This window comes from Ptiloglossa arizonensis, unplaced genomic scaffold, assembly GCF_051014685.1.
Source record: "Ptiloglossa arizonensis isolate GNS036 unplaced genomic scaffold, iyPtiAriz1_principal scaffold0020, whole genome shotgun sequence".
Taxonomy (NCBI): domain Eukaryota; kingdom Metazoa; phylum Arthropoda; class Insecta; order Hymenoptera; family Colletidae; genus Ptiloglossa; species Ptiloglossa arizonensis.
In genome coordinates, this window is record NW_027478390.1 from 435,001 (window position 1) to 453,607 (window position 18,607).

Genomic DNA, 18,607 nt, shown 5'->3' on the forward strand with positions numbered 1-18,607 from the left:
GAGACATGCATGGCTTAATCTTTGAGACAAGCATATGACTACTGGCAGGATCAACCAGGGAGCTTCGGAAAGTCTCTCTCGTGATCTTTTCATATCGCCGCCGCCGGTTCGCTCAGAGACCGGTCGGTCGACTTTACTTCTCCTCTCCTTCCTTCCTTACAGTTCCACCAAACTGTTTGCATTTATATAACACAACTTCATAAAATGCATTTTCATATATTTCGTTACGCTTTGCATGCATATTTCCAGCTTAAGTTTTTAAATATGCAACTTTAAAATTTTCGGAACACTCCTTTACCACTGACTGAGATAGTTCCCTCCGTTACTCTACATCTTCACAATTCAAAGAAATTTTAAGATCCATCACAATTCTCTTTTCCTTTTCTCCCTTAGAGACTTAAAATAGTATCCCACAATCGACAAAACACGATTCGTTCGCAGCGCACTACCTTCGTGCAAGTACCTCTAGCGCTAGGCATCCATCGTTTAGGCACGGATACTACACGCTGGGCATCATCGACGCATGGTCGAGAAAGCGCGGACAAGTGTCATGCCGGTCTTTTCGAGAAAGCGCCTATCGTTACTATTCATATCGAGAAAGTACGTACGAACGCCGGTTTCATCGATCTCAGACACCCGTATTTCAATCTTTGCTCGTGTCGTCCCAAATGCCCTCTCTCGACGGAGAGGAGCCGACAATTTTAGTTTAAAACAATTTATACAATCGCTCGGACTGTAAGAGTTGATGCATAGTAAAGTACGATTATACACGTTCGTGTATAAAAGTCTATCAGCGTCGCTTTGACGCGTATACCACATAAGAGCCATTCGGTCAAAGACACCGACTCGTGGCACTGCTGTATAGAGAAATAGTAGCGGAACGAAACACGGTGCGAAAACAGTTGAGAAAATCTCAAGGAGCGATGACTGCTTCTCGACCGAGGTCGAAGAATAGCCAAGCGCCCGACGCTGCCTCGACCGGCCGCCCGTACCGTTCGGTCTCTTATAGGTACCGAACGGCCGGCCGGGACGCCGGCGACGCACGGTCCACAGCACGCGCGCTTACGGGGGAAAACCGCCGCAACGACAGACCGCCCGGGCGACCCGCTGGAACTTAGACGGAAAACCACATTCCGAACAAATCACGATACAGCGCACTACGACCAATCGAACAAAGAATAAATGAAACATATATGTTAGTAGCATACCACAGGACGAATAAATACAAATATTTAATAATTTCAGGGCCGTATTGCCTCCCGGTCACATCGGTCCGGAACGAAAATTTCGAGCTATCCACACGTTAGGCACACCACCGTGTAGCTGGCATGCTAAAACACGCTGCTGTGTGCTCAAAGTGTACGGTCGTCGTGTCCGTTCTCGAGATAATAGAGAAGAACTGCTCGATACGTGCCGAAAGTTTCAAAGTCCCAGCGGCGTGATGCTTCCCGGTCACATCGGTCCGGAACGAAAATCTCGAGCTATCCACACGTTAGGCACACCACCGTGTAGCTGGCATGCTAAAACACGCTGCTGTGTGCTCAAAGAGTACGGTCGTCGTGTCCGTTCTCGAGATAATAGAGAAGAACTGTTCGATACGTGCCGAAAGTTTCAAAGTCCCAGCGGCGTGATGCTTCCCGGTCACATCGGTCCGGAACGAAAATCTCGAGCTATCCACACGTTAGGCACACCACCGTGTAGCTGGCATGCTAAAACACGCTGCTGTGTGCTCAAAGTGTACGGTCGTCGTGTCCGTTCTCGAGATAATAGAGAAGAACTGTTCGATACGTGCCGAAAGTTTCAAAGTCCCAGCGGCGTGATGCTTCCCGGTCACATCGGTCCGGAACGAAAATCTCGAGCTATCCACACGTTAGGCACACCACCGTGTAGCTGGCATGCTAAAACACGCTGCTGTGTGCTCAAAGTGTACGGTCGTCGTGTCCGTTCTCGAGATAATAGAGAAGAACTGTTCGATACGTGCCGAAAGTTTCAAAGTCCCAGCGGCGTGTTGCTTCCCGGTCACATCGGTCCGGAACGAAAATTTCGAGCTATCCACACGTTAGGCACACCACCGTGTAGCTGGCATGCTAAAACACGCTGCTGTGTGCTCAAAGTGTACGGTCGTCGTGTCCGTTCTCGAGATAATAGAGAAGAACTGTTCGATACGTGCCGAAAGTTTCAAAGTCCCAGCGGCGTGTTGCTTCCCGGTCACATCGGTCCGGAACGAAAATTTCGAGCTATCCACACGTTAGGCACACCACCGTGTAGCTGGCATGCTAAAACACGCTGCTGTGTGCTCAAAGTGTACGGTCGTCGTGTCCGTTCTCGAGATAATAGAGAAGAACTGTTCGATACGTGCCGAAAGTTTCAAAGTCCCAGCGGCGTGATGCTTCCCGGTCACATCGGTCCGGAACGAAAATCTCGAGCTATCCACACGTTAGGCACACCACCGTGTAGCTGGCATGCTAAAACACGCTGCTGTGTGCTCAAAGTGTACGGTCGTCGTGTCCGTTCTCGAGATAATAGAGAAGAACTGTTCGATACGTGCCGAAAGTTTCAAAGTCCCAGCGGCGTGTTGCTTCCCGGTCACATCGGTCCGGAACGAAAATTTCGAGCTATCCACACGTTAGGCACACCACCGTGTAGCTGGCATGCTAAAACACGCTGCTGTGTGCTCAAAGTGTACGGTCGTCGTGTCCGTTCTCGAGATAATAGAGAAGAACTGTTCGATACGTGCCGAAAGTTTCAAAGTCCCAGCGGCGTGTTGCTTCCCGGTCACATCGGTCCGGAACGAAAATTTCGAGCTATCCACACGTTAGGCACACCACCGTGTAGCTGGCATGCTAAAACACGCTGCTGTGTGCTCAAAGTGTACGGTCGTCGTGTCCGTTCTCGAGATAATAGAGAAGAACTGTTCGATACGTGCCGAAAGTTTCAAAGTCCCAGCGGCGTGATGCTTCCCGGTCACATCGGTCCGGAACGAAAATCTCGAGCTATCCACACGTTAGGCACACCACCGTGTAGCTGGCATGCTAAAACACGCTGCTGTGTGCTCAAAGTGTACGGTCGTCGTGTCCGTTCTCGAGATAATAGAGAAGAACTGTTCGATACGTGCCGAAAGTTTCAAAGTCCCAGCGGCGTCGGCTCTGCCCGGGTCGACTTACTTTCCGACCTACGCGTGGGAAAAAAAAATGAGTAATATGCCAAAAAAGAAAAAAGGGGGAGGGGGGTCGGAGCGAGTGGCGCGAAGTGTGGCGACGGAGGGGGCACTCGTGCCCCACCGGGCGCCGTTCGAGGAGGGGGACGAGACGGCGTCGGTCTCGTCCCTGGCGTCCGCGACCAGCGCCGCGGGCGTAAAGAGGCGCAGGACGGTGGAGGGGCGGAGGACGGAGGAAGCTCCGTCCACGTCCGCTGCTCCACCGTTGCTCACGGTGAGCGACGGGGAGGAGGACCTCAGGGACGAGGATACGGCCCATGTATCGGCCCGTATTGCCTCGTCCCTGAGGTCTATTGAGAAGGTGGCCACCACCTCGCGGGGGCTGACTACAGCCTCCGCGAGGTCGGTTGGCCAGGCCGCGACGGAGGCGCGGAGGGCTCTCCAGGAGCTGGAACGACGTGTCCCAGCTGCCTTGGAGAGCACGAACGCCCAGCTAAGGCAGCGTGTGGAGGCGCTGCAAGACGAGCTGGCGTGCTCGCGGAGGGAGACGGACGCCCTTAGGAGGCGCCCGCATCCGGGGCCGACGGGCGACTGCACGTGTGGGAGGGGGAAGGCGGGAGCTCCCCCCACACCAGCGACGTCCATGAGGAGCATCGAGCTCCTCATGGACGCCAAGATGGCGGCCATGATGGCCGTCATCCGCGGCGAAATCCGGGCGGCGCTTCGCCCCAAGGGCGGAGCGCCGGCGGGACCGAGGACCGGGCCCGGGAAACAACCGGGGGGCGGGGAACCGCAGGGGGGGACCATCGCGGTTCCGGGCCCTGCGGCAAAGACGAAGGGCAGGGGTGCCGTGGTGGGGGCGACGGCGGGGGCACAAATGCCTCCGCCGCCGCCCCCATCCGGTCCCTTGTGGACCGAAGTGCTGGGCCGAAGGGCGGGAAGGACGGCGAGGAGGGCGGCCCGGGTGCCGCCGCCTCCCCCGCCGGTTGCCCCGAAGAGGGACGGAAAGGCGGGGAGGGCGAAGCCCCGTCTGGGACGCCCCCCTTCAACGGCAGCAGTTATGCTGACCGTCCCGGAGGGGGGGGGCGTCTCCTACGGGGAGGTGATGGCAGCGGCCAAGGAAAATATATCCTTGGCCGCACTCGCCATCGAGTCGGTCCGCCCGAGATGGGCGGTGACGGGGGCGCTCATGCTGCGCGTGAGCGGCCCCGACAACGCAGCCAGGGCGGACCGACTGGCCGAAAAGCTGGGCGAGGCCTTGGCACCCCGGGGTGTCAGGGTCGCCCGGCCCACAAAGAGCGCGGAGCTGCGCGTTTGTGGGCTGGACGACTCGGTCACCCGGGAGGAGGTGGCCAGGGCGCTGGCCCAGGCCGGTGGCTGCTCTGAGGGGGACATCCGGACCGGGGAGGTCCGGCGGTCCTCCTCCGGCCTGGGAGCGGTGTGGGCACGGTGCCCTCTTCCGGCTGCCCGGAAGTTAGAAGCAGTCGGGAGGATCGTGGTGGGGTGGGTGTCGGCGAGGATCGAGGTCCTCGCCCAACGCCCACTCCAGTGCTACCGCTGCCTGGAGACGGGCCATGTCAGGCAGCGGTGCACCTCCGCGGTGGACCGCAGCGGTGCTTGTTACCGCTGCGGTGCCGAAGGCCACCGCGCGAGCCACTGCGCGGCGGCCCCCAAGTGCCCGCTGTGTGCGGACATGGGGAGACCCGCCGCGCACCGAATGGGGGGGAAGCAGTGTACCCCCCCATCCCGACGAGGGCAGAGGAGGGGGGCGCCGGGGCCGCTCCCGGCGCCGGTGAGAGCGGCCCCAGCTGCGAGCGCCGCGGCGCCCGCGGACCTGGCCGCGACCGACGCGACGGCCGCAAGGAAGAGGTCGGAGGCGGCGACGGCGTTGGTGTCCGCGATGGAGGTGGACATCGGCCCCGCCGCCGTCCTCACGGAGGTGCCACCAGGAGGCGGTGAGGAGGCCATCAAATAATGGCTCCCCGCCTCCTCCTGCAGGCCAACCTCAACCACTGCCGTGCAGCGCAGGACCTGATGTGTCAGACGCTGGCGGAGTGGGGGGGTGGTCTGGCAGTCGCCGCCGAGCCGTACCGCGTCCCCGACCATCCGCATTGGATGGGGGATGCGGGCGGCTTGGTGGCGGCTGTGTGGCAGGGCGGTGACGGGTCCCCTCCGTTCTCCTTACTGGAGAACGGGGCGGGATTCGTCGCCGTCCAGTGGGGGGGAGTCGCCGTGGTGGGGTGCTACGTTTCGCCCAACTGCGGCCTTGCTGCCTTCGAGCAGTACCTGGCCGGGGTGGGGGCGTGCCTCACAAGGATTGCGCCCCGGCCGGTGCTGGTCCTGGGGGACTTCAATGCCTGGTCTGTGGCATGGGGGTCCCCCAGGACCAATCGGAGGGGCGAGGCTCTGGGCGACTGGGCGGCGGGCTTCGACCTCCGGTTGATTAACCGGGGGTCGGAGCTGACGTGCGTGCGGCGCGGGGGAGGGTCCATAGTGGATTTGACGTTTGGATCCCCCGGCGCCGCGCGTATGGTGTCCGGGTGGGACGTGGTGGTGGGGGAGGAGACATTATCGGACCACCGGTATATCCGCGTGGTCTTGACCTCCCCCGAAGCCGCCGCGGCCCCGCACCGACGCCTCCGCCCGGGAGCGGGTAGCGCCCCACCACCACCACGCAGATGGGCGCTTCGGCGCCTTGACAAGGACGTCCTGGTGGCAGCCGCTCTGGCCGAAACCTGGCCTCGACGGGAGACCAGGCTGCCCGACCTGGAGGGGGCCGTGGCTCGGCTCGGGAGCGCCATCGCGCGCATTTGCGACGCGGCGATGCCCCGGGCCGGGCCGCGGTCTCCTCGTCGGGCGGTGTACTGGTGGTCGGGCGAAATCGGGGAATTGCGGAAAGCATGCGTCCGGGCCCGACGCCAGTACACCCGCGCGCGTCGTCGGGCCGGACGGAACGGCGACGACGGCGCGCGGGCTAGGGCGGCGGAACTGTACGAGTCCTATCGCGCGGGAAAGAGGGCTCTGCAGGTCGCCATCAAACGGGCCAAGGCCCAGAGCTGGAAGGAGCTCCTCGAGACCCTCGAGCGGGATCCATGGGGGCGCCCATACCGGATAGTTCTGAATAAACTCCGGCCATGGGCGCCCCCGATCACCGAGGGTCTCGACCCCCAGCTCTTGAGGGACGTGGTCGACACGCTCTTCCCGATCGTGGGGGAGAGCGGGCCACGTCCCTCTGCGGACCCGACCACCTGGTCCGCGGAGCTGGGGGTCTCGGCTGGGGAGCTAGCCGCGGCCATCCGAAGACTCGGGGCGAAGGATACTGCCCCGGGTCCTTCGGGAGTGCCCGGCCGAGTCTTGGTCTTGGCCGCGGACGTCCTGGGTGACGGCCTCCGGGAGCTATTCGACCGCTGCCTGGAGGCCGGGCGATTCCCCTCCGCATGGAAGGTGGCCCGAATGGTCCTCCTCCGGAAAGAGGGTAGGCCCGCGGACTCTCCGTCCGCGTACCGGCCGATTTGCCTGCTCGACGATGTGGGCAAGCTCCTGGAAAGAGTCGTGGCGGCCCGCATCGTCGGGCACCTGTCGCGGGGTGGGCCCGGGCTGGCGGAGTGCCAGTTCGGGTTCCGGGAGGGCCGGTCGACGATCGACGCGATTCGACGCGTCCGGTCCCTCTCGGCCTCGGCGGTCTCCCGGGGTGGGGTGGCATTGGCGGTGTCCTTGGACATCGCCAATGCGTTTAACACCCTACCCTGGGAGGCGATTAGGCGGGGGCTTGAGGAACATCGAGTCCCCGCCTACCTTAGGGCAGTCGTCGAGGACTACCTCCGCGACAGGTGGATCGAGTATCCGGGCCGGTGCGGGACGGAGAGGAGAGCGGTGTACTCCGGGGTTCCGCAGGGGTCGGTGTTAGGACCCCTGCTGTGGAACCTCGGGTACGACACCGTCCTGCGGGCCGAAGACCTCCCCGACGGCGTCAGTCTGACGTGCTACGCGGACGACACCTTGTTGTTGGCCGTCGGGGGGGACTGGAGGGGGGCTGTTCGGGCCGCCGAGGACGGTGCCCGGCGCGTCGTCTCCCGGATCAGGGGGATCGGTTTGGAGGTGGCTCTCCACAAAACCGAGGTACTCGGGATGTATAGACCCCGGGGAGAGCCGCCTCCCCCCCTGATCCGGGTGGGTGAGACAGACGTCGAGGTGAGGTCTCAGATGAAATATCTGGGACTTCGCCTCGACAGCCACTGGCGCTTCGAGGGTCATTTCCGGGCCCTGGCCCCGCGGTTGGAGGGGATAGTTGGCGCTTTGGGCCGTATCCTCCCCAACCTGCGGGGCCCGAGTGACCGGGTTCGCCGCCTCTACGCGGGAATGGTCCACTCGGTGGCCCTATACGGGGCCCCCGTTTGGGCGGGCGACCTGGCCGCCTCCCGGCGCAGCAAGGTATTGCTGCGCCGGGTTCAAAGGCGGCTTGCATTGCGGATCGCCCGGGGGTACCGGACCGTTTCGTATGAGGCGGCGAGCGTCCTGTCAGGGCTACCCCCGGCGGACTTGATCGCGGGCGCGCATGCGGCTTTCTACGAGGGCCGCATGCGCGCCCGCGAGGATGGGGTGGTCCTGGCGGGATGCGAGGTGGAGGCCCTCAGGCGCCAGGCCCGGGAGTCCATGCTGCAGCTTTGGCAGCAGCGGCTGGCCGAGCCGTTGTTCGGCCAGAGGACTGTCCGGGCTATCCGGCCGGTCCTGTTTGAGTGGCTGGGTAGGCGCTTCGGCTCACTCACCTACCGGTTGGTGCAGGTGCTGTCCGGGCACGGATGCTTCGGACAGTACCTGTGCCGGATCGGTGTGGAGGAGGCGGCGCGCTGCTGGCACTGTCCAGCGGACGAGGACACGGCGCAACACACCCTCGAGGTGTGTCCGGCCTGGGGGGTGGAGCGCCGTGTCCTCACGGCCGTGATTGGGGCGGACCTATCGCTGCCGGGCGTGGTACAGGCCATGCTCGGCAGCGAGACGAAGTGGCGGGCCGTGTCCTCCTTCTGCGAGGAGGTAATCTCGCAGAAGGAGGCCGCGAGCCGCATTCGCGAGAGCGGGCGTCCGCGAGCGAGGCCCCGTCCGAGGCCGGGGGCGGGTGGGCCTCCGGAAGGGCCGGGGAGGCCACCCTGAGAGCGGCGGGCGGGGGTGCGTAGCCCTTGAGGCTCGTGCCACCGCCCGTCGGGTGAAGGGTGGGAAGAGTAAGGGACGGCGACGCTCTCGAGGGCGGAGAGGCCAGAGCCGCCCTCGGGAGCGTACGGCCGGGTGCGGCCGCGCCGACGGCACGGTCCCAGGGCCGTGCCTCCGGCGCGGCTATGGGGGCCGTGGGCGGTCGCGAGTGTGGGACTCGCGGCCGCCCTCGGGCGGCCCCCGGGAGTGGGACGTCGGAGCAGTGTGGCCCTGCTCCGACGTCGGGCGCCAGAGCGCCGAGGAGAAAACAGGGAAGGGAGGGTGAAGTACCCCCTCCCTTCCCTGGAACGGGAGGACACGGGCGCGAGAGCCCTGCACGGGGGAGCACCTGATGTTATGATGTCTTCGGTCCCAGGTGCTCCCCCTGCATAGTGCGAGGATGGCCACCGTGGTGGGTTTTAGTGGGTAGGTCCCGCGCCCGATGGGTTTCCTCCGGGCGCGGGGAATCCCACACTCCCCCCGCCCCTCCCCAGGCGGCGGGGGGGTCTTTCGAAGATTTCCCCCACGTTAAAAAAAAAAAAAAAAAAAAAAAAAAAAAAAGTCCCAGCGGCGTGTTGCTTCCCGGTCACATCGGTCCGGAACGAAAATTTCGAGCTATCCACACGTTAGGCACACCACCGTGTAGCTGGCATGCTAAAACACGCTGCTGTGTGCTCAAAGTGTACGGTCGTCGTGTCCGTTCTCGAGATAATAGAGAAGAACTGTTCGATACGTGCCGAAAGTTTCAAAGTCCCAGCGGCGTGTTGCTTCCCGGTCACATCGGTCCGGAACGAAAATTTCGAGCTATCCACACGTTAGGCACACCACCGTGTAGCTGGCATGCTAAAACACGCTGCTGTGTGCTCAAAGTGTACGGTCGTCGTGTCCGTTCTCGAGATAATAGAGAAGAACTGTTCGATACGTGCCGAAAGTTTCAAAGTCCCAGCGGCGTGATGCTTCCCGGTCACATCGGTCCGGAACGAAAATCTCGAGCTATCCACACGTTAGGCACACCACCGTGTAGCTGGCATGCTAAAACACGCTGCTGTGTGCTCAAAGTGTACGGTCGTCGTGTCCGTTCTCGAGATAATAGAGAAGAACTGTTCGATACGTGCCGAAAGTTTCAAAGTCCCAGCGGCGTGTTGCTTCCCGGTCACATCGGTCCGGAACGAAAATTTCGAGCTATCCACACGTTAGGCACACCACCGTGTAGCTGGCATGCTAAAACACGCTGCTGTGTGCTCAAAGTGTACGGTCGTCGTGTCCGTTCTCGAGATAATAGAGAAGAACTGTTCGATACGTGCCGAAAGTTTCAAAGTCCCAGCGGCGTGTTGCTTCCCGGTCACATCGGTCCGGAACGAAAATTTCGAGCTATCCACACGTTAGGCACACCACCGTGTAGCTGGCATGCTAAAACACGCTGCTGTGTGCTCAAAGTGTACGGTCGTCGTGTCCGTTCTCGAGATAATAGAGAAGAACTGTTCGATACGTGCCGAAAGTTTCAAAGTCCCAGCGGCGTGATGCTTCCCGGTCACATCGGTCCGGAACGAAAATCTCGAGCTATCCACACGTTAGGCACACCACCGTGTAGCTGGCATGCTAAAACACGCTGCTGTGTGCTCAAAGTGTACGGTCGTCGTGTCCGTTCTCGAGATAATAGAGAAGAACTGTTCGATACGTGCCGAAAGTTTCAAAGTCCCAGCGGCGTGTTGCTTCCCGGTCACATCGGTCCGGAACGAAAATTTCGAGCTATCCACACGTTAGGCACACCACCGTGTAGCTGGCATGCTAAAACACGCTGCTGTGTGCTCAAAGTGTACGGTCGTCGTGTCCGTTCTCGAGATAATAGAGAAGAACTGTTCGATACGTGCCGAAAGTTTCAAAGTCCCAGCGGCGTGTTGCTTCCCGGTCACATCGGTCCGGAACGAAAATTTCGAGCTATCCACACGTTAGGCACACCACCGTGTAGCTGGCATGCTAAAACACGCTGCTGTGTGCTCAAAGTGTACGGTCGTCGTGTCCGTTCTCCAGATAATAGAGAAGAACTGTTCGATACGTGCCGAAAGTTTCAAAGTCCCAGCGGCGTGATGCTTCCCGGTCACATCGGTCCGGAACGAAAATCTCGAGCTATCCACACGTTAGGCACACCACCGTGTAGCTGGCATGCTAAAACACGCTGCTGTGTGCTCAAAGTGTACGGTCGTCGTGTCCGTTCTCGAGATAATAGAGAAGAACTGTTCGATACGTGCCGAAAGTTTCAAAGTCCCAGCGGCGTGTTGCTTCCCGGTCACATCGGTCCGGAACGAAAATTTCGAGCTATCCACACGTTAGGCACACCACCGTGTAGCTGGCATGCTAAAACACGCTGCTGTGTGCTCAAAGTGTACGGTCGTCGTGTCCGTTCTCGAGATAATAGAGAAGAACTGTTCGATACGTGCCGAAAGTTTCAAAGTCCCAGCGGCGTGTTGCTTCCCGGTCACATCGGTCCGGAACGAAAATTTCGAGCTATCCACACGTTAGGCACACCACCGTGTAGCTGGCATGCTAAAACACGCTGCTGTGTGCTCAAAGTGTACGGTCGTCGTGTCCGTTCTCGAGATAATAGAGAAGAACTGTTCGATACGTGCCGAAAGTTTCAAAGTCCCAGCGGCGTGATGCTTCCCGGTCACATCGGTCCGGAACGAAAATCTCGAGCTATCCACACGTTAGGCACACCACCGTGTAGCTGGCATGCTAAAACACGCTGCTGTGTGCTCAAAGTGTACGGTCGTCGTGTCCGTTCTCGAGATAATAGAGAAGAACTGTTCGATACGTGCCGAAAGTTTCAAAGTCCCAGCGGCGTGTTGCTTCCCGGTCACATCGGTCCGGAACGAAAATTTCGAGCTATCCACACGTTAGGCACACCACCGTGTAGCTGGCATGCTAAAACACGCTGCTGTGTGCTCAAAGTGTACGGTCGTCGTGTCCGTTCTCGAGATAATAGAGAAGAACTGTTCGATACGTGCCGAAAGTTTCAAAGTCCCAGCGGCGTGTTGCTTCCCGGTCACATCGGTCCGGAACGAAAATTTCGAGCTATCCACACGTTAGGCACACCACCGTGTAGCTGGCATGCTAAAACACGCTGCTGTGTGCTCAAAGTGTACGGTCGTCGTGTCCGTTCTCGCGATAATAGAGAAGAACTGTTCGATACGTGCCGAAAGTTTCAAAGTCCCAGCGGCGTGATGCTTCCCGGTCACATCGGTCCGGAACGAAAATCTCGAGCTATCCACACGTTAGGCACACCACCGTGTAGCTGGCATGCTAAAACACGCTGCTGTGTGCTCAAAGTGTACGGTCGTCGTGTCCGTTCTCGAGATAATAGAGAAGAACTGTTCGATACGTGCCGAAAGTTTCAAAGTCCCAGCGGCGTGTTGCTTCCCGGTCACATCGGTCCGGAACGAAAATTTCGAGCTATCCACACGTTAGGCACACCACCGTGTAGCTGGCATGCTAAAACACGCTGCTGTGTGCTCAAAGTGTACGGTCGTCGTGTCCGTTCTCGAGATAATAGAGAAGAACTGTTCGATACGTGCCGAAAGTTTCAAAGTCCCAGCGGCGTGATGCTTCCCGGTCACATCGGTCCGGAACGAAAATCTCGAGCTATCCACACGTTAGGCACACCACCGTGTAGCTGGCATGCTAAAACACGCTGCTGTGTGCTCAAAGTGTACGGTCGTCGTGTCCGTTCTCGAGATAATAGAGAAGAACTGTTCGTTACGTGCCGAAAGTTTCAAAGTCCCAGCGGCGTGATGCTTCCCGGTCACATCGGTCCGGAACGAAAATCTCGAGCTATCCACACGTTAGGCACACCACCGTGTAGCTGGCATGCTAAAACACGCTGCTGTGTGCTCAAAGTGTACGGTCGTCGTGTCCGTTCTCGAGATAATAGAGAAGAACTGTTCGATACGTGCCGAAAGTTTCAAAGTCCCAGCGGCGTGATGCTTCCCGGTCACATCGGTCCGGAACGAAAATCTCGAGCTATCCACACGTTAGGCACACCACCGTGTAGCTGGCATGCTAAAACACGCTGCTGTGTGCTCAAAGTGTACGGTCGTCGTGTCCGTTCTCGAGATAATAGAGAAGAACTGTTCGATACGTGCCGAAAGTTTCAAAGTCCCAGCGGCGTGTTGCTTCCCGGTCACATCGGTCCGGAACGAAAATTTCGAGCTATCCACACGTTAGGCACACCACCGTGTAGCTGGCATGCTAAAACACGCTGCTGTGTGCTCAAAGTGTACGGTCGTCGTGTCCGTTCTCGAGATAATAGAGAAGAACTGTTCGATACGTGCCGAAAGTTTCAAAGTCCCAGCGGCGTGTTGCTTCCCGGTCACATCGGTCCGGAACGAAAATTTCGAGCTATCCACACGTTAGGCACACCACCGTGTAGCTGGCATGCTAAAACACGCTGCTGTGTGCTCAAAGTGTACGGTCGTCGTGTCCGTTCTCGAGATAATAGAGAAGAACTGTTCGATACGTGCCGAAAGTTTCAAAGTCCCAGCGGCGTGATGCTTCCCGGTCACATCGGTCCGGAACGAAAATCTCGAGCTATCCACACGTTAGGCACACCACCGTGTAGCTGGCATGCTAAAACACGCTGCTGTGTGCTCAAAGTGTACGGTCGTCGTGTCCGTTCTCGAGATAATAGAGAAGAACTGTTCGATACGTGCCGAAAGTTTCAAAGTCCCAGCGGCGTGTTGCTTCCCGGTCACATCGGTCCGGAACGAAAATTTCGAGCTATCCACACGTTAGGCACACCACCGTGTAGCTGGCATGCTAAAACACGCTGCTGTGTGCTCAAAGTGTACGGTCGTCGTGTCCGTTCTCGAGATAATAGAGAAGAACTGTTCGATACGTGCCGAAAGTTTCAAAGTCCCAGCGGCGTGTTGCTTCCCGGTCACATCGGTCCGGAACGAAAATTTCGAGCTATCCACACGTTAGGCACACCACCGTGTAGCTGGCATGCTAAAACACGCTGCTGTGTGCTCAAAGTGTACGGTCGTCGTGTCCGTTCTCGAGATAATAGAGAAGAACTGTTCGATACGTGCCGAAAGTTTCAAAGTCCCAGCGGCGTGATGCTTCCCGGTCACATCGGTCCGGAACGAAAATCTCGAGCTATCCACACGTTAGGCACACCACCGTGTAGCTGGCATGCTAAAACACGCTGCTGTGTGCTCAAAGTGTACGGTCGTCGTGTCCGTTCTCGAGATAATAGAGAAGAACTGTTCGATACGTGCCGAAAGTTTCAAAGTCCCAGCGGCGTGTTGCTTCCCGGTCACATCGGTCCGGAACGAAAATTTCGAGCTATCCACACGTTAGGCACACCACCGTGTAGCTGGCATGCTAAAACACGCTGCTGTGTGCTCAAAGTGTACGGTCGTCGTGTCCGTTCTCGAGATAATAGAGAAGAACTGTTCGATACGTGCCGAAAGTTTCAAAGTCCCAGCGGCGTTTGCTACAGTACGGGACTGGCAAACCCGAGGTGCCCGATGCCAAACCACACCGTAAGACTCCTGTTGGTCGTCGCAACGACCCACTCCCAATTCCTCTTTTGGCTTTGACAGTGGTACGTGACGGCAGGAGGGACGGGGGCCTTGGCTTTACCGCCCGGGCCGCGAGGATGGTAACTCTATAAATTGCCCTCCAATCCTAAGCTGCGGTGCGCGGTGATGGGATGCGTGGTTGGGGGGGAGGCCCCAATCCCAAGCGGCCAACTCCGGGGTACCTGCCGACCCCCCGGAGTATTTAGGCCTGCCCGGGTATGGCGGCTCTGCCCGGGTCGACTTACGTTCCGACCTACTCGTGGGATCCAAAATGGATAAAACAAACTCAAAAAAAAAAAAAGGGGGAGGGGGGACGGTGCGCGTGGCGCGAGGGGTGGCGACGGAGGGGGCACTCGTGCCCCACCCGGCGCCGTTCGAGGAGGGGGACGAGACGGCGTCGGTCTCGTCCCTGGCGTCCGCGACCAGCGCCGCGGGCGTAAAGAGGCGCAGGACGGTGGAGGGGCGGAGGACGGAGGAAGATCCGTCCACGTCCGCTGCTCCACCGTTGCTCACGGTGACCGACGGGGAGGAGGACCTCAGGGACGAGGATACGGCCCATGTATCGGCCCGTATTGCCTCGTCCCTGAGGTCTATTGAGAAGGTGGCCACCACCTCGCGGGGGCTGACTACAGCCTCCGCGAGGTCGGTTGGCCAGGCCGCGACGGAGGCGCGGAGGGCTCTCCAGGAGCTGGGACGCCGTGTACCAGCTGCCTTGGAGTGCACGAACGCCCAGCTAAGGCAGCGTGTGGAGAAGCTGCAGGACGAGCTGGACTGCTTGCGGAGGGAATCGGACGCCCTTAGGAGGCGCCCTCATCCGGGGCCGACGGGCGTATGCACGTGTGGGGGAGGGAAAGCGGGAGCTCCCCCCACGCCAGCGGCGTCCACGAGGAGCATCGAGCTCCTCATGGACGCCAAGATGGCGGCCATGATGGCCGTCATCCGGGGGGAAATACGGGCGGCGCTTCGCCCCAAGGACGGAGCGCCGGCGGGACGGAGGACCGGGCCCGGGAAACAACCGAGGGGCGGGGGACCGCAGGGGGGGACCATCGCGGTTCCGGGCCCTGCGGCAGAGACGAAGGGCAAGGGTGCCGTGGTGGGGGAGACGGCGGGGGCACAAATGCCTCCGCCGCCGCCCCCATCCGGTCCCTTGTGGACCGAGGTCCTTGGCCGAAGGGCGGGAAGGACGGCGAGGAGGGCGGCCCGGGTGCCGCCGCCTCCCCCGCCGGTTGCCCCGAAGAGGGACGGAAAGGCGGGGAGGGCGAAGCCCCGTCTGGGACGCCCCCCTTCAACGGCAGCAGTCATGCTGACCGTCCCGGAGGGGGGGGGCGTCTCCTACGGGGAGGTGATGGCGGCGGCCAAGGAAAAGATATCCTTGGCCGCACTCGCCATCGAGTCGGTCCGCCCGAGATGGGCGGTGACGGGGGCGCTCATGCTGCGCGTGAGCGGCCCCGACAACGCAGCCAGGGCGGACCGACTGGCCGAAAAGCTGGGCGAGGCCTTGGCACCCCGGGGTGTCAGGGTCGCCCGGCCCACAAAGAGCGCGGAGCTGCGCGTTTGTGGGCTGGACGACTCGGTCACCCGGGAGGAGGTGGCCAGGGCGCTGGCCCAGGCCGGTGGCTGCTCTGAGGGGGACATCCGGACCGGGGAGGTCCGGCGGTCCTCCTCCGGCCTGGGAGCGGTGTGGGCACGGTGCCCTCTTCCGGCTGCCCGGAAGTTAGAAGCAGTCGGGAGGATCGTGGTGGGGTGGGTGTCGGCGAGGATCGAGGTCCTCGCCCAACGCCCACTCCAGTGCTACCGCTGCCTGGAGACGGGCCATGTCAGGCAGCGGTGCACCTCCGCGGTGGACCGCAGCGGTGCTTGTTACCGCTGCGGTGCCGAAGGCCACCGCGCGAGCCACTGCGCGGCGGCCCCCAAGTGCCCGCTGTGTGCGGACATGGGGAGACCCGCCGCGCACCGAATGGGGGGGAAGCAATGTACCCCCCCATCCCGACGAGGGCAGAGGAGGGGGGCGCCGGGGCCGCTCCCGGCGCCGGTGAGAGCGGCCCCAGCTGCGAGCGCCGCGGCGCCCGCGGACCTGGCCGCGACCGACGCGACGGCCGCAAGGAAGAGGTCGGAGGCGGCGACGGCGTTGGTGTCTGCGATGGAGGTGGACATCGGCCCCGCCGCCGTCCTCACGGAGGTGCCACCAGGAGGCGGTGAGGAGGCCATCAAATAATGGCTCCCCGCCTCCTCCTGCAGGCCAACCTCAACCACTGCCGTGCAGCGCAGGACCTGATGTGTCAGACGCTGGCGGAGTGGGGGGGTGGTCTGGCAGTCGCCGCCGAGCCGTACCGCGTCCCCGACCATCCGCATTGGATGGGGGATGCGGGCGGCTTGGTGGCGGCTGTGTGGCAGGGCGGTGACGGGTCCCCTCCGTTCTCCTTACTGGAGAACGGGGCGGGATTCGTCGCCGTCCAGTGGGGGGGAGTCGCCGTGGTGGGGTGCTACGTTTCGCCCAACTGCGGCCTTGCTGCCTTCGAGCAGTACTTGGCCGGGGTGGGGGCGTGCCTCACAAGGATTGCGCCCCGGCCGGTGCTGGTCCTGGGGGACTTCAATGCCTGGTCTGTGGCATGGGGGTCCCCCAGGACCAATCGGAGGGGCGAGGCTCTGGGCGACTGGGCGGCGGGCTTCGACCTCCGGTTGATTAACCGGGGGTCGGAGCTGACGTGCGTGCGGCGCGGGGGAGGGTCCATAGTGGATTTGACGTTTGGATCCCCCGGCGCCGCGCGTATGGTGTCCGGGTGGGACGTGGTGGTGGGGGAGGAGACATTATCGGACCACCGGTATATCCGCGTGGTCTTGACCTCCCCCGAGGCCGCCGCGGCCCCGCACCGACACCTCCGCCCGGGAGCGGGTAGCGCCCCACCACCACCACGCAGATGGGCGCTTCGGCGCCTTGACAAGGACGTCCTGGTGGCAGCCGCTCTAGCCGAAACCTGGCCTCGACGGGAGACCAGGCTGCCCGACCTGGAGGAGGCCGTGGCTCGGCTCGGGGGCGCCGTCGCGCGCATTTGCGACGCGGCGATGCCCCGGGCCGGGCCGCGGTCTCCTCGTCGGGCGGTGTACTGGTGGTCGGGCGAAATCGGGGAATTGCGGACAGCATGCGTCCGGGCCCGACGCCAGTACACCCGCGCGCGTCGTCGGGCCGGACGGAACGGCGACGACGGCGCGCGGGCTAGGGCGGCGGAACTGTACGAGTCCTATCGCGCGGGAAAGAGGGCTCTGCAGGTCGCCATCAAACGGGCCAAGGCCCAGAGCTGGAAGGAGCTCCTCGAGACCCTCGAGCGGGATCCATGGGGGCGCCCATACCGGATAGTTCTGAATAAACTCCGGCCATGGGCGCCCCCGATCACCGAGGGTCTCGACCCCCAGCTCTTGAGGGACGTGGTCGACACGCTCTTCCCGATCGTGGGGGAGAGCGGGCCACGTCCCTCTGCGGACCCGACCACCTGGTCCGCGGAGCTGGGGGTCTCGGCTGGGGAGCTAGCCGCGGCCATCCGAAGACTCGGGGCGAAGGATACTGCCCCGGGTCCTTCGGGAGTGCCCGGCCGAGTCTTGGTCTTGGCCGCGGACGTCCTGGGTGACGGCCTCCGGGAGCTATTCGACCGCTGCCTGGAGGCCGGGCGATTCCCCTCCGCATGGAAGGTGGCCCGAATGGTCCTCCTCCGGAAAGAGGGTAGGCCCGCGGACTCTCCGTCCGCGTACCGGCCGATTTGCCTGCTCGACGATGTGGGCAAGCTCCTGGAAAGAGTCGTGGCGGCCCGCATCGTCGGGCACCTGTCGCGGGGTGGGCCCGGGCTGGCGGAGTGCCAGTTCGGGTTCCGGGAGGGCCGGTCGACGATCGACGCGATTCGACGCGTCCGGTCCCTCTCGGCCTCGGCGGTCTCCCGGGGTGGGGTGGCATTGGCGGTGTCCTTGGACATCGCCAATGCGTTTAACACCCTACCCTGGGAGGCGATTAGGCGGGGGCTTGAGGAACATCGAGTCCCCGCCTACCTTAGGGCAGTCGTCGAGGACTACCTCCGCGACAGGTGGATCGAGTATCCGGGCCGGTGCGGGACGGAGAGGAGAGCGGTGTACTCCGGGGTTCCGCAGGGGTCGGTGTTAGGACCCCTGCTGTGGAACCTCGGGTACGACACCGTCCTGCGGGCCGAAGACCTCCCCGACGGCGTCAGTCTGACGTGCTACGCGGACGACACCTTGTTGTTGGCCGTCGGGGGGGACTGGAGGGGGGCTGTTCGGGCCGCCGAGGACGGTGCCCGGCGCGTCGTCTCCCGGATCAGGGGGATCGGTTTGGAGGTGGCTCTCCACAAAACCGAGGTACTCGGGATGTATAGACCCCGGGGAGAGCCGCCTCCCCCCCTGATCCGGGTGGGTGAGACAGACGTCGAGGTGAGGTCTCAGATGAAATATCTGGGACTTCACCTCGACAGCCACTGGCGCTTCGAGGGTCATTTCCGGGCCCTGGCCCCGCGGTTGGAGAGGATAGTTGGCGCTTTGGGCCGTATCCTCCCCAACCTGCGGGGCCCGAGTGACCGGGTTCGCCGCCTCTACGCGGGAATGGTCCACTCGGTGGCCCTATACGGGGCCCCCGTGTGGGCGGGCGACCTGGCCGCCTCCCGGCGCAGCAAGGTATTGCTGCGCCGGG

General features: G+C 61.8%; 1 non-coding gene across 1 annotated transcript in view; it reads right to left on the minus strand.

Moving 5' to 3' along the window:
• LOC143154420 (small subunit ribosomal RNA) overlaps positions 1 to 61 on the minus strand; it is a 1,924-nt gene extending 1,863 nt beyond the window's left edge. Inside the window, exon 1 of the ribosomal RNA XR_012994076.1 lies at positions 1 to 61. This exon is cut by the window's left edge and continues 1,863 nt beyond it. This is a non-coding gene — a ribosomal RNA (small subunit ribosomal RNA).
• Between the last annotated feature and the right edge of the window lie 18,546 nt (positions 62 to 18,607).